At 49.1% G+C, this 16435-nt stretch overlaps 1 protein-coding gene across 1 annotated transcript in view; it reads right to left on the bottom strand.

Annotated features, from left to right (window-relative positions):
* The window catches only part of JPH2 (junctophilin 2), a 73027-nt gene that overhangs the window by 16380 nt on the left and 40212 nt on the right, over nucleotides 1-16435 (bottom strand). The gene's annotated exons all lie outside the window — the stretch shown is intronic.

The raw sequence follows: 16435 nt of genomic DNA, 5'->3' as shown, positions 1-16435 counted from the left end.
CCTCTTTTTGAAAAAGAATCACCAGCCCCAGCTGGGAAAACTTCACCATGTGTGAGTGGGTATGTGACACCCCTTCCCATCCTCCAGTCTCTATGCAGGAGGCAGAGTGACAAGCTGCTATTTACTAAGTGCTAACTATGTGCCAGACCCTTGACCTATGTGGTCAGCTGAATAATGGCCACAGGGATATCCAGGTCCTAAATCCCTGGAACCAGTGAATGTTACCTTGTACGGCAAAAGGAGCTTTGCAGATGTGATTAAATTGAAGATCCTGAGATGCAAGAATTATCCTGGGTTAGACAAGCAGGCCCTAGATGTAACCACGCATGTCCTTATAAGAGGGAGGCAGGAGCAGATGTGACCACAGGAGAGGAGAAGATGATATGATGATGGAAACTGAGATGAGAGTGATGCCCTTTGAAGATGTAGGATGGGGCCACAAGCCAAGGAATGGCAGCGGCCACTAAGAAGCTAAAAAATCAAGGAATTGGATTCTCCTGCCAGAATCCTCAAAAGGAACCAGTCCTGTCATCACCTTGGCGTTAGCCCACTGAGACCGATCTCAGACTTCTGACTTCCAGAACAGTAAGAGAGTAAGTCTGTGCTGCTTTAAGCCCCCAAGTTAGTGGTAATTTGCTACAGAAGCAACGGGAAACTGCAGAAACCTGTGTGATCTCATGCTATCCTCAAGGCAACTCACCGTGCAGAAGAAAGGAAAGCTCAGGAAATTATTTGCCCATCGCTCACTGCCAGGTGGCACTAGTGGTAAAGAACTGGCCTGCCACTGCAGGAGACGTGAGACGTGGGTTCGATCTCTGGGTCGGGAAGATCCCCTGGAAGAGGGCATGGCAACCCACTCCAGTATTCTTGCCTGGAGAATCCCATGGACAGAGGAGACTGGTGGGCTACAACCCACAGGGTCCACAAAGAGTCAGACACGACTGAAGCAACCTAGCACAATCACTCACACATAGCTAGTGAGATCCAGAGCCGGCTGGAACACGATTCCAGGTCTGTCTGGTACCAGAGCATCTGCTGCACACTGCAGTTAAGCCAGAAGAGCCCAGCAGCTGGAACTGGCCACAGCTATGCTGCTTCCCCCAGGGGCCTGGGCATCCCTACCATGCATCCTGCCTGCCTGAGAGTCCAGAGCTAGTGGTTACCAGCAGGGACACCGTCAAGTTCCCCAGTGAAAGGCTAGTCCTTTGGAAACTGGGATCGCCTGGTTGACTACATATGACTGAGGTCTGGTTATGCTATGGCAGCCAGTGAACGGACAGAGAGGGGACATGAGGCCTTGGTCCCCCTCCCCACATGGGACTGGGCTCTACAGTCCAATCTGAAGCCCAGCTCTCAGCAGTGAGGCTTTTTCTGCATGAGTTGGCTGTACAGAGAAGCTTCCTTTTTAAAAATTCTGTGCCAGGGACTTCCCTGGTGGTCCAGTGGCTAAGACCCTGCACTCCCAATGCAAGGGGCCCAGGTTCACTCCCTGGTCAGGGAACTAGACCCCACATGCCGCAACTAAGTTCACATGCTGCAACAAAGATTGAACATCCCACGGGCCACGACTACAACCCTGGGCAGCCAAATATGAAAACAAATATTTTAAAAACGAAAATCCTATGCCAGATTTTAAAATCACATTTTATGAACTATGAGAACAGTAATATCGAAGCAACAGCACTGTGAACCCACTGTGCTAAAACAATGGCTGTGTTAGCTTTTGAGCCTTCTTTTGAGCCTTTTATGAACAACTGTTAATCGTAAAGCCCACAGTTTAAGAGCATGGAATCTGAAATCACACTACCGAGGTCTGAATCCCTGAGTCAGACATTAGCTGTGTGGCCTGGGCAAATCACTTAACCTCTCTGTGCATCCATTTCTTCTTCTGAAAAGTGAGCATGGTAAGAAGATTTTTCAGATGGCTCCTGGTGTTCACACCTTTATGGGATTCAGCCCCCACGCCCCCCACCACGGAGTATGGGCTAAACTCAGTGACAGGCTTCTAACTAAAAGACCATGACAACGGTGATGTCACTTCCATGACTAGTTTACAAAAGACGGCGACTTTGCTTTTGATAACAGACTCTTGCTGGCCTTGCTGAAGCAAGCTGCCATGCTGGGGAAGCTTTCATAGCAAGGAATTGAAGACAGCCTCCCACCAACATCAGTGAGAAGCCAAGGGCCTCAGTTCAAACGCCCACAAGAAACTGCATCCTCCTACAAACAAGTGCATGACGGTAGAGTGGATCCATCCCCAGTGGGGCCTTCAGATGGGACTACAGCCCCGACCAACAGCAGCCTCGTGGGAGACCCTGAGCCAAAGGGCCCAGCTGAGCTGTGTCCTGATACCAAACCCACAGAAACTGTGAGATAAGAAATGTGTGCTGTTTCGTGCTGCTATGTTTGGGCATAAGTGATTATCCAGGGATAGACAACTAATACAATTGGGATCATAATACCTACTTCATAGGGTTGTTATGAAAATTAAGGGAATTAATACACAGAAAGGGCTTAGAACACTGTCTTGCATGCAGTGTTTACCATAGTAGTGTTCTGGCAGCATGAAAGTGTTAGTTTTCACTATTATACATTTCTTACTTACATAATTTTTCATGTTTCCACATATTCATGTTTATCATTTCAAACCCCTTAACCTTTCTTCTTTTGAAATTTAACATCTACCTATTTTTAAAACATGTATTTACTTAAGCATTTGGCTGCACCGGGTCTTAGTTGCAGCATGCAGGATCTAGTTCCCTGACCAGGTGTTGAACCTGATACCAATCTGCATTGGCAGCACAGAGCCTTAGCCACTGGACCACCAGGGAAGTCCCAACATCCATGTATTTTTGTGCTAGTGATTCTTCTTCTGGGAATCCGACCAACTGACATACTCAAACTGTGCAAAATGACACCCATACAAGGGTATTTACTACAATCCTGTTTGTAATAACAAAATACTGGAAATGAAGCCAAAGCAAGAAGGGGGAACTAGTTGATTACATTATGGTATAATCAATACTTGTTGAGTACCTACTATGTGTCAACACTGTGCTTAGATGTTTGCATGTATTATTTCATTTAACCCTCATAATATTCTCTAAAGTAGACATCACTATCAATTCCCATTTTACAAGTAAGAAAACTAAGGATGACAGGGTTAGGTAACCTGTCCAACTCACACAGTCAATAAAGGAGGAAAGCCAAGAATTTCAGTGTGTTTAACACCAAAATAAGACAAAGCATGTGTTAGTGTTGGAGTCAGACAACCTGGTTTCAAATCCCAGCTCCTTCACATCCAAATTGTATGACTTTTGCCAAGTCATGGAACCTCTCGAAGTCTCAGTTTCGCCATCTGTAACTCAAGTTAATCACTTTGCTGACAAGAGTCTTTATAGTCAAAGCTATGATTTTCCCAGTAGTCATGTACAGATATGAGAGTTGGACCATAAAGAAGGCTGAGTGCCAAAGAATTGATGCTTTTGAACTGTGCTGCTAGAGAAGAATCTTGAGAGTCCCTTGGACTGTAAGGAGATAAATCAATCAATCTTAAAGGAAAACAACCCTGAATATTCATTGGAAGGACTGATGCTGAAGCTGAAGTTCCAATACTCTGGCCACCTGATAAGAAGAGCCAACTCATAGGAAAAGACTCCTAGGAAAGACTGAGGGCCATAGGAGAAGGGGGAGACAGAGGATGAGATGGTAAGACAGCATCACCGACTCAGTGGACAAGAATCCGAGCAAATCTGCTGCTGCTGCTGCTAAGTCGCTTCAGTCGTGTCCAACTCTATGCGACCCCATAGACGGCAGCCCACGAGGCTCCCCCGTCCCTGGGATTCTCCAGGCCAGAACACTGGAGTGGGGTGCCATTTAACTCTATGAGATGGTAAAGGACAGGGAGCCTTGTGCGCTGCATGCAGTCCACGGGGTGGCAAAGAGTCAGACACAACAAGTGAACAACAACAACTCAGGTTAGTAACTGCGCTTAGCTATCACTAGAACTCTACCCTGAGGATCAAGTGAACTGTGACATGTGAAGTGTGACAAGCATTTACTAAGCGCCTACTGCATGCCATGTCCTGGGCTAGATCTAGGGGCACAACAAAGAACAGAAGAAATTTACCTCCTAGAACTGACAGACTAGCCAAGCATGCGCACAGTGGAACCCCATAAATGGCAGCTGCTACTATTAGAGTGATTCTTCTTCCCCAGGGTTGGTCTTGCCACCTGGGTCTACTGGTGACCTGGGTTTGGGTGTTTTCTGCTTCCCTCACTCGCCCCCCCCCCACCGCCTCGGCTCACCCCCACCACCCTCACCACCACCCCCAACCCCAGTGAGCCAGCCAGCAATGGCATCCCACAAGGCTCGAGTCAGCAGACATCTGCCTAAATAAGGACAAGGCGCCCAGGAGAGCTCTCTGCGAGCCGGAGGAATGTGACAGCTGAGCCCGCCCGCCCGGCACCCTCCCCCGCCTCCGGCCCCTCCCCAGGTGTGGCATTCCAGTTTTTCCCAGAGCAGCCCCCGAAGTCCCCAACACCCCCTCCCCCCGGCCCAGGCCGCTCTGATAACTGCTAAGGAGCCTTCCGGAGGAATTCCAGGCAGCTCCATCTGCTCCTGGGGGCTGGCATCCCGGCTGCCACACGGAGAAGAAGAAACTGCAGGGAGGGGCCAACCCAGACCCAACCCTGGAAAATTGCATCCCTTGGTTCGAAAAGCATTTCCAGAGATATTCTTTCGCCTCGGGCACTGTGTCAGGTGTGAGAGCTCCAGCGGAGATTCTGACCATGCTGCTGTCTCCCCATCCCCACACCAGGCCCCAGCACTCACACCTGCTCCTGGTGGGGTGGGGGAAGGCAGACACAGCTAGTCCAGAGCATGGGGCCAGGGACAATGTCTTCGAGAAGTTCTTGCTGAGGCAGGGGTTGATCAGGGGAACTCTGGCACCAGATGACTGGAGTTCCCATACTAGCCCTGCTTCTACCTAGCTGTGTGACCTTGAACAAGTTACCTAACCACTCTAGGCTTTCATTTCCCCATCTGTGAAATGGGAGAATAACAACAGCCACCTCAGAGTTGGGAGGACTAAGTACACTGGTTTTGCAAAGTGCTCAGAGCAGCAAGGAGGAGGTCGTATCCTCAGGATCTGTTCAGGATGACCGACTGGAGGGCCTACCATTTAAACCAGGGTGCCTGAGGGTGAAAGCAGGAGCTGTTTATAAGTATACCCTGCGTGATCCAAGGCAATCTCGGGCACACGAGGCCATGTGGTCATCCCAGACTTGACCACAACTAAGGTGCCAACTGTCACCGACAGCGACTATATGTCATCTTTGTAAGCCAGCCCTGCAAGAGGTGAACAGCATACCCAGCACACTGATCTGACCTTCAGATTTCCCAGGAGGAAGACATGTAAAACCAAAATTTGAGCTAGAGTCAAAGAAAAACATAAAGGATTTCAATGCATTAGTTAACAGATATCTATTGAGCTTTTTATGTAGGTCCATGCCTGGGCCCTGGGGTGAAGGGGGAGGAGAAAGAAGTGTCAGAAGAAGCAAAATAAAGAAGTAAAGGATTCCATTCCCAGTGACCAGCCATAGTTGGTCAGATAATAAGAGAGGATTTGAGGACAGGATTCAAGACAGAAAAGACACCATCAGGGAGGGGTCAGGTCAAGGGTGGGCCAAGGATGTAACCATGAGAACAGATCAAATGCAGAGCAAAGGCAGAGAGGTGGGCAGGAAAAGGACCTCAGGCTTGGGAAGGGTGTGTCACGATGGCTAAGAACCAGGTCTTGGACCAGAATTGAGGGTCCAAGTTTCATCTCCACCCCTAACACGCTGGCTCACCCCTGACAACTCACACAATCTACATCGCCTCACTTTCCACAGCAATAAAATGGAGCAAACAATACCTTCGCCCTTCAGGGTTGCCCGAATACCAAATGAGATGATGCCTGTGAAATTCCATTCAGTTCACAGGCAGGTTGCAAACGGAGAACACGTGCTCTACAAGGAAGGGGTTTTGTCTGTTTTGTTCACTGATGAATCCCCAGCACCAAAAACAGGACCTGGCCCACAGTGAGTGCTTAATAAAAATTTGTTGACTGAATAAACAGCAGCCATTATAAATATTATTATCATAATTATTATGCAGTAATAGGCCTGGCTGAGCTGGAGCAGAGGAAAACAAAGGAGCTTTTTTACAGATGAGGAAACAGGCTGAGACAGGTGAAAGGATTTGCCTGAGGTTATACTCCTAGTAAGTCACAGAGCAGGATCTGGGTTCCCAGCCAGGGTCTTCAACCCCAACTCCTCTGTCCTCCTTGCCTGCCTATTTTTCGCCTGTCTTCTATAAGCATTCCCTAGGTGCCTACTAAGTGCAGGCATCTGACAACATAACGGGGATAAAAAGAAACTTAAAACCAGAATTCTGGCCGTAAGGATCTTATAGACCTGTAAAGAAAATCTACAGGAAAATAATCTAGCTGAGAAAATTCAGGGTTTTTTTTAAGGTTTTTTTTTTTTAATATGGACTATTTTCTTTCAAGTCTTTATTGAATTGTTACATTATGGCTTTTGTTTCATGGTTGGTTTTCTGGCTGCCAAGCATGTAGGATCTTTAGCTCCCTCATCAGGGATGGAACCTGCACTCCCTGTATTGAAAGACAAAGTCTTAAACACTGGACCACCAGGAAGTTCCAAGTTCAGGCTTTTGAAAACAGGGAGCCCAGAAGAGGAAGAGACATGGTAAACTTGCCTGCAGATGAGAGCTCTGACCTACAGCCTGAAACAGAGAAGAAATGGAGAAATCAAGCCTGGTACTAAGCATGTACTGGAGGTGACCTAGGCAAGCTCTGGACAGAACACTGGTAGCTTGAGTTCAGCCATAGCCATCTTTACACCATGGAAACTGGCAAACTCCAAGAAGCAGAGTTCTCCAACTCCGTCCCCCACCCGCCAGCCCCTCCAAGAGCTACTTAATCAGCACACTACTTCTCAGAATAGACATGAACTAGAAAAAAGTTAACAGTCTCAGCAGACTCAAATTATGTCTTACCTTCTACCTGGACAATCCCCTGCCCCCCATCCTTTTGAAAAACAGGTTATTAGCTCTCTTGACAAAAAGCACTTAAATTTGCCATCTCCAAGCACAAAATCTCCCCTCCCTCCTTATCACAGGACAATTTCTGAGTGGGTCTCAGGCGGCGTCAGCATATAAAACCTGCAATTTGCTCTGTGAGTGAGCTGGGGAAGCGAAGGGGATCCCTCCAGGCTGTATATAGGCATCCTTTCTTCTCCCTGCGTGTAGTCCTGGGAAAATGACAAAGTCTTATTTTCAGTTCTGAGTCTTGTTTCCATGTCCATGTGAGCTGGTCAGACGGAAAAGAAAGAAGGGAAGAAAGGGTGGTCTAAACAGAGGGAAGTGCACGAGTCAAGGCAAAGAAAGGTGTGTTTAAAACACACACATGGTTTTCATGAAACGTTTAAAAGTAACCTGACAATGTCACTTCACCAAACTGCTTTCCTCTGCTTCCTAAGCACAAGCCTGGACTATTTCCCAGCCTCCTTTGCAGGGAAGTGTGGCCACGACCAGAAGCTGGCCAATGGAACGTGAGAACACATGATGCGCCCTACTTCCTGGCCAATAAGAACCTTCCACTGCCTCTTTCAATGCGTTTTTCCTTTTCATTGGCTTGACGCAGAGAGCGTGATGATCTTGGAAGCCACGTGTGGAAGACAGCAGAGCCACAAGATGGGAGGAGACCGGGTCTTTGAATCATTGCGTGGAACACAGCTGCCCACTGATAAGAGTACCCATTTTGGATCCTACATGAGTGAAAAATAAACTTGTGCTGTATGTGTTCTTTGTCTGTGTGTTTGCTGGTTTCCTACAAACGGAGGGATAGAAGCAGATGAGGAAAGACGACAAAGGGACTCCTGTGCATCTTCTCTCCAGCCTGGGGGAGAGGGGGCTTCTGTTCCAGGGCTCCCGCAGCGAGTCTCAGCCAGGAGGTAAACTGTTCGCCACCGCAGGCCAGAGTGAGAGCAGAACACCACCTCTTCTTGGACAAGATTCAGGAAGGCACCGTTAGTCTGAATGCCCATCCCTCTTTCAAAAGAGCCCCACAGGCTCATTAATGAGTCGGTCACTGCAGAGCATTTAATGAACGTCTACCGTGTATAATGCCTAAGCTTGGGCTCCTCCCGTCCACAACTCCAGAGTCCAGTTGCCCTTCTAAAGACCGGCTTTCCCTCCCTTTCAGGCTCTGGAAAGAGGGAGAGGAGAAATCTTTCAGGCCAATGACTCAAAAGCTTACTACTGACAGGACCAAAAATGATAGGTGGTACCAGGACATTCATCGGATAATACTGGTCCTTTAAAATTAAAAGTCAACCATTCTGACTTCTTCAATAAGAAAGTCTCATTTCATGCTTATATATCTTTTTTCCCCCCTTGGTAAATATTTATTTATTTGGAGGCACCAGATCTTATTTGCCAAATCTTCCATCTTTAGTTGTAGCATGCAGGATCTTTTTTTTAGTTACAGCATGTGGGATCAAGTTCCCTTAGGGATCAAACCCAGGTCCCCTGCATTGGGTCATGGAGTCTTAGCCACTGGACCACCAGGGAAGTCCCTTATATATTCTTAATGAGTCTTATATTCCATTTTTTAACAGAGAGAGACCAGAGCAGCAAGTAGCCTTGATCTGAGCTCTTAGTAGGCAGCCCTACTGCAGACGGTTGAATGATCTTTAGCTTCACTGTATTTTTTTCTTTTTCTTGTGTAGTGTGTGGTTCTAGTGTTCTTGTGGTATTATTTGTTTTTGTTTTTTCCCACTAACTCCTCTTTATGTAACACTGGATTTCTATTTATGGTAATGATCTAAAGATCCTTTATAAAAATAAGTTTTAGAAGGGGGCACGGGTTCGATGCCCGGTCCGGAAAGATTCCACATGCTACTAAGCAACTGAGCCCATGCTCTAGAGCCTTTGAGCCACAACTACTGAGCCACATGATGCAATTACTGAAACCACACACTCCAGGGTCCACGAGCCACAACTAAAGAGCCCCTGTGCCGCAACTACCAAAGCCCTTTCACCTAGAGCCTATGCTCCACAGCAAGAGAAGCCACCAAAATGAGAAGCCCACACATGACGGTGAAGAACAGTCCCCAGGCGTCACAACCAGAGAAAGCCCACGTGAGGCTACGAAGATCCGGCACAACCGAAGATAGATAGATAAACAAAGTAGTGTGCACATGTCCAAAAAAATTAAATAAATTTAGGCTTAGGAAGGTTAAGTGGTTTTTTTTTTTTTTTTTAATAGTAAAGAAATGGCAACCCAAAGGGTATATATGGCCATGGTTCAGCTTGGGAAGGTACATCAGTGAACGACATCTGGGAAACTCCGGCTTACCCGCCAGGGTCACACCTCTGGGCCTTTGCTCATGCTGGTCCCGCTGCCTGCTCTTCCATGCGGACCTCGCTAAGCTCCTGTGGCCTTGGTCTGGGCTGAAGTCATCTCCCAGAGAAGCTATGGTAACAATGTACACGTGGTCGGGCACGGGAAAGGCCAAGCCAAACAGGCAAATCTGGGCGGCTGTTTTTCCCCAAAACAAGGAAAGGATAGTTCAGCAGCCTAGGACATGGAGACCAGTGGGAAGAAGGGAGTTGCCCAGGGTCATTCAGCAGGTTGCAGCAGAGGCCGTCTCACCCTCACACAATATGGATGGGAGGACAGAATAGCACCACCACTATAGAGACTTTGGCCGGTAACTGTATTTGGAGAAATTTATTCTAAACATATACTGATCCACAGGTGAAATGATGAATGTACAGCTTTATCTCGCAGAGCAAAATTCTGGAAATTACCTAAACAATCCCTGCAACAACAGGGGCTTGATTCAACAAACGATGATTCAGCTATTCAGTGAAATACTATGCAGGAGTTAAAGCAGATAAAGTTCTTTATTTAGAAAGATCAGGAAAGCTCTCTGATATATAAACACAGCAAAGAGAAAAAGGCAAGGTTCAGGGCTTCCCTGGTGGCTCAGTGGTAAAGAATCTACCTGCCCATGCAGGAGACACGGGTTCGACCTCCGATCCAGGAAGATCCCACGTGCCGCGGAGCATGGGCCTGTGACCTGCAACCAACGAGCCTGTGCTCTAGAGCCCCGGGAACTGCAACTACTGAGCTCCTGAGCTGCAACTGCTGAAGCCCCACGCCCTGAAGCCTGTGCTCTGCAACGGAGAAGCCACCTCGATGAGAAGCCTGCGCCCGCAACCAGAGAGTAGTCCCCACTTGCCATAACTACAGAAAAACCCGAGTGACATCGAGGACCGAGCACAACCAAAAATAAATAAATGAATAAATAAATAAAATTATATTAAACAGAAGAAAAGGTTCAGACAAATATGTATAATATGCTGCCTTTGGGGGCAGAGAGAGCAAAACAGAAACCTACAGGTTTGCTCATATTAGATGGCACGATGGGACACTGCCATTTTGCAAGTCAAATGACATTCCACCTTAATAGAGTAACTCTGGAAGGAAAAGAAAAAACGGCAAATAACAGTTGACCAGGGAGTGTGGAGCAAGCAACCAGAGGACAAGGGAAGAAGAGAGACTTTACATTTTTGTCTAAACGTGGGGTTTTGAACCACATGATTGTACAACCGATTAAAAATATAAAAGAATGAATAATTAGGGCTCCAGGGCCAACTTTTCTGGCACGGAGTGCTTGTGTCTATATCCACGCCAGAGGGGATGCTCAGGGAAGAACTATGTACATCTGACACCCGGTGGGGGTGGGGGCTGTCCCAGGGGAGCCTCTGACAAATTCCCACCTACAGGACTTGCTCAGTGACATTTCTGAGCCTACCTGCTGGGTTAGAGCTCAGGGGCCCCCAGCCTTGGCCAGGCTTCTGGCAAGGCTGCCGCCAGTCCTGTGGGGTCACGGGGTTGGCAGCAGGCTGCCGTGACCTTGGGGTGATAGCCCTTTCCCAGATAGGGTTGCACGGAGCGAGGGCTGATGGGAAGAGCACTGGGGCAGTCACGCGATCGCCCTTACCAGGGATGTGGCTTGGCCAAACATGGCTTTAGAGAGATGGATCCCCAACGCAGCCCCTCCCCAGACTGTGGTCCCACTCCACACCCCTCCTGGAGTCGGGAGGAGAACGGCTGTCCCCAGTCTGGACTGCTCTCTGGTTCCTCATTCAACAACACCCAAAGGAATCACTGAAGAAGCAGCACAGGTATAATAATAATGAATGACAAGTGCCACTGCTGAGTGATACCTGTGTGCCAGGCACTGGGGCCAGGGTGCATGCGTGCTCAGACTCCTCAGTCGTGCCCAGCTCTTTGCGACCCCAGGGACTGTGGCCCGCCAGGCTCCTCTGCCCATGGGGATTCTCCAGGCAAGAATACTAGCGTGGGTTGCCGTGCCCTCCCCCAGGGGACCTTCCCAGTGCAGGGATCCAACCTGCATCTCTTATGTCTCCTGCACTGGCAGGCAGGTTCTTTACCACTAGTGGCTAGTACTTGACATCAACCATCTCATTTTAGCCTCACAATGCCCTCATTGGGAAGTTGCCACCATACCACAAGGCCCGGGAAACTGAAGCTCAAGAAGAGTGACCTGTTGAATGAAGCAGTGTCATCTGACCCCCAAATCCGTGCTCCTGATCACTAAAGGATGTCTTGTGCCTCTGTTTCTCCATCTGGGAAAGTGGAAAAAGCAACAGGGCTTGTAAACAGGGGCTGAGGAAAGGGGTTGGAGATGTTTAGACCAGAGAAGACTCTCGAAGGGATTAAGATAACAATCTTTGCATCTCCCCAGGGATGTCCAGGGCAGGCATTGCTAATCGCTCACCAAATATCCATTCTTCCCCTTCTTGCCTCCTAACAGAAGTGTAACCTTGCTCAGGGAAGCAATGCGTCCGGCTAAAAATATTCACCTTCCCAGATCCCTTGCATTCAGGGAAGGCCACGAGACCCACTCTGCAGAAGATGTGAGTCCCCGGTGGGCTTCTTTCTCCATCAAGGGACACTGGTGCACTCTGCCCCTGGATATGAATGTGAAGCTAGGGGTGCCATGGCCACCTCTGAGTACAAGGCCAGAAACCACCTTCTAAGGAGAGCAGGATGGAAAGACAGGGAGTTGGGCCCCCAGGGTGTCTTGGAGCTGCCACGTCAGCCTTGCACTGTCTTTCTGGTCTTCTGGGAGAAGATAAATTGAGCGCTTAAGACAAGTACTGCTACCCGCAGCTGAACACGTTTCTAACCCACACAGTCCCCAAGGGCAGGACTGGGACCCATGAACTGAAGTGACAGAGAAGCAGAGCATTCTCCTGGTTTGATCCAATCTTAAAGCCAAGGCTGTCCAAAGTTGGTCTGGACTGGCTCAAGAGGAGTGAGTTTCCTCCACCTGGAGACACAAAGGCAGTGACCGAAGGGCCGTTTGGCAAGGATGATGGGCAAGGCATTCTGACATTGCCTGGGGCTGGACCAAATTGCATGCTTTAATCATACCCACTTTGAGAGGTGAAGAAAGGACCCCAGGATGTGTGCCCAGCCATGTATGGGCCAGGTCGCTGCCCTGCGATGACCTGAAAGGCCCCACCCAGGCTGTGTCTACACTTTCAACAATGAGGGCAACTATCTACATCTGTGCTGTCCTGCCCGGTAGCCAGGGGGCCCTTGACATGCGGCTACTGAGATTGAGGAATGGCACTTTCATTTCAATGTATTGCCATTTGAATTGCCACACATGCAAGAACAGGGACACAGACATCGAGAACGAGAAGGGGCTTGTGGACACAGCAGGGGAGGAGGCGGAGCACAAACTGGGAGAGCAGCAGTGACTTACGCACACTGCTGCGTTCAGTCGCGTCTGACTCTGCGACCAGGGTCTGCAGCCCGCCAGGCTCCTCTGTCCATGGGGTTCTCCAGGCAAGAACACTGGAGTGGGTTGCCACTTTCTTCTCCAGGGGATCTTCCCAACCCAGGAATCGAACCCAGGTCTCCTGCATTGCAGGCAGATTCTTTACCCTCTGAGCCACCAGGGAAGCCCATATATATATATGTATATATACACATTAGCATGTGTAAGATCGAGAGCTAGTGGGAAGTTGCTGTATAACACAGGGAGCTCAGCTTCGTGCTCTGCGATGACTTAGAGGGACGGGATTCGGGCGGTGGTGGAAGAGAGGCTCAAAAGAGAGCGGCTGTGTGTGTGTGTTGTGTGAGGGAGGGCATGTATGTATACAAGATCAGCATGCATGTATAGCTGATCCCTGGTAGCTCAGCTGGTAAAGAATCTGCCTGCAATGCAGGAGACCCTGGTTTAATTCCTGGGTTGGAAGATTCCCTTGGTGAAGGGATAGGCTACCCACTCCAGTATTCTTGGGCTTCCCTGGTGGCTCAGAGAGTAAAGAATTTGCCTGCAATGCGGGAGACCTGGGTCGGATCCCTGGTTTGGGAAGATCTCCTGAAGGACAGCATGGCCATCCACTCCGGTATTCTTGCCTGGAGAATCCCATGGACAGAGGAGACTGGTGGGTCCATAGGGTCACAAAGATCAGACACAGCTGATGTGACTTAGCACATAGCTGATTCATGCTGTTGCACAGCAGAAACTAACACAACACTGTAAAGCAATTATCCTCAAATTAATAATAAATGAGTAAATTGCCACACGCAGCTAACAGCCCCCACATTGGCAGAGTGACCTGTCCCCACCTCACCCCTGCACTTCCCCAGCCTCTTATACTATGGTTTTCTCTCGCTCCACATCAGTCACGCTGGTCTCCTTGCTGCTTTTAGAACATTCCAGGTACTTCCTAGCTCTGTCCTCTGCTGGGATGCTCTCCCCTCAGGTACTCCATTGGCTAATTGGTTCAACTCCTTCATGTCACATATTTAGAAAGGCAACTTGCCCCCTCCCACACGCTCTAAAATTTATTTATTGTCTGCTGTGCTGTCTCCCCAGCTAGAATGTAACTCCATGCAGGCCAGGATCTTGAGGTTTTCCTCCCTAAGCATCTACAACACTTCCTAGCACACAGTAGGTTGTTGTTCAGTCACTAAGTCACATCCGACTCTTTGAGACCCTGTAGACTGCAGCACACCAGGCTTCCCTGTCCTTCACCAACTCCCTGAGTTTGCTCAAACTCATATCCATTGAGTCAGTGAGGCCATCCAACCATCTCATCCTCTGTCGCCCCTCAGTGCTTCCTAGCATCACAGTCTCTTCCAATGAGTCAGCTCTTCGCATCAGGTGGCCAAAGTATTGGAGCTGCAGCTTCAGCTTCAGCATCAGTCCTTCCAATGAATATTCAGAACTGATTTCCTTCAGGATGGACTGGCTTGATCTCCTTGAAGTCCAAGGGACTCTTAAGAGTCTTCCCCAGCACCACAGTTCAAAACATCAATTCTTCAGTGCTCAGCCTGTTTTAAGGTCCTACTCTCACATCTGTACATGACTACTTGAAAAACCATACATAGCTTTGACTATACAGACCTTTGTTGGCAAACTGATGCCTCTGCTTTTCAATACTGATTTGTTGGATTTGATTAAAAGCTTAACTGAGTCAAATGGAGGGTGCTTCCATTTATGAGCTGTTGGAGACCTACCTATCAGTCAGTCAACAAGGCTTCCTGAGCCTCACTAAGTGCTGGGTGTTGTGCCGTTTGCTGGGACCTGGCACTGAACAAAGCCAACGAGGGTCCCCATGCTCTGGGAATGGACAAAGCAGCAGGGAAGACAGAATGAGTTGGGACAATGGCGGGGGTGGCAGCTGAGGCCGGGGCACCCAGGAAACATGTAACAGGGAACCCAGACTAGGAAAGAGCTCAGGGCTCCCCTGAGGAAGAAACAAGTGAGCTGGGTGAGGTCTGATACATGCGAAGGTGTTAGCAAGACCAAGAGTAAAGGAAAAGCATTTTAGGTACATGGAACAGAATGTGCAAAGGACCAAGGGCAGGAAAGAGCATGGCCCTTTGGAGGAACTGAGGCTGGAGGTGAGTGACGGGGAGAGTGGTGTGAGATGGGGCTCGTGGGGGTGAGCTTGAGCCAGAAAGGAAGGGTCTTGGGGGCCAAAGCAAGGAATCTGAAATTTCTCCAAAGGGCAGACACCCATGATGCCCACATCACACCCCCTCAGTCTAACTCCCAGTTTCATTGACAGCTTTTTGGGACAGCTCCACACACAGAAGGATGCCTCTGGCATGGCCAGGGTCCCATCCAGGCTTTCTGCCCAGAGCCTGCTCTTGATGCTGCAGGAGGGAGGCCCGTTCAACCCCAAATGCAAGCACACCCGAAAGGACAGGGGATTTATGCCCCAGAGAAATCTGCCATGAATGGAGACTGGAGGCAGAGGATAAGGCTTTGCCCACTTACCCTCCCCCCCATTCTCCAGGGGCACAGTCTCAGGAGTGTTCTGTACTGAATTCCCCATCCAACGCAGGTCCTGTGGCTGCCACCACGCCTCCATGACTCACATTTATATTCGCTTTTCCTTCTTCTCTGTCTTTCTCTACCCACCCACTTCCTCTCACCTCTTCCTTCCTAGCATCACTTCCCAAATCCACTTCCTGCACCCAAATCCAGTTCCAGGCTCTGCTTTCAGGGGAAACCAAACTGAAGACTCCGTGAAAGTTTTGCTCATGAGAATGATACGTATGGTCAGGCTTACATTTTATTTACTTTTTTTACTTTTTGGCGCCACCACAGTGCATGCCAGATCTTAGTTCCCCAAACAGGGATCGAACCTGTACACCTTGCAGTGGCAGCCTGGAGTTTTTGACCACTGGACCACCAGGGACGTCCTCAGGTCTACATTTTAAAATCTCACTCCAGCTACTGAGCAGAGTCTAGGGCAGGAAGAAGACTGAAGAGCTGATGAAGAGCCCTTACAGTGGTGCAGTGAGAGGCTCTCGTGGCCAGTTTGAGGCTGTAGACTCCAAGGGGCCCTTGGCTGCCCCGCAGGCCGAGAAGCTCAGCAGCAAGGCAGGGTGATGGACCCTTGACCCCAGCCTGCCTATCTGTGAGAACCAGGCTCGCCAATTTCCATCCTGCAAGCCCGCCCTGGCTCTGGAGACCTGTGGCAAAAAGATGCTATTTTTAGAGAGCTGGGTGTTTACTTGAAGGATTTGAAGACTGGGCTTTATTTTTAACTGCTCTCCCAATGGCAAGGACCCACTGGTGTGGACTTAGGAAGTCAAGTGGAAGTTGGATTGGGCTTTGGAAACCCAGGGGAGTGAAACAGCCTGCGCTTGGGGAAGGATGAAGCTTGGAGGAAATGCCAGCTTGCCTCTCTGAGTTCCACTCGCCTGACTCTCTGGGTAAGAAGGAAGATGATAAAGCTGGCTGGGGCCTCTCCTTACCAAACACTGAGACTGCATAAAGTCCTCTACACACATCATCT

Source organism: Oryx dammah, unplaced genomic scaffold, assembly GCF_014754425.2.
Source record: "Oryx dammah isolate SB20612 unplaced genomic scaffold, SCBI_Odam_1.1 HiC_scaffold_10, whole genome shotgun sequence".
Taxonomy (NCBI): domain Eukaryota; kingdom Metazoa; phylum Chordata; class Mammalia; order Artiodactyla; family Bovidae; genus Oryx; species Oryx dammah.
This window is presented reverse-complemented; position numbering and strand designations above follow the sequence as displayed.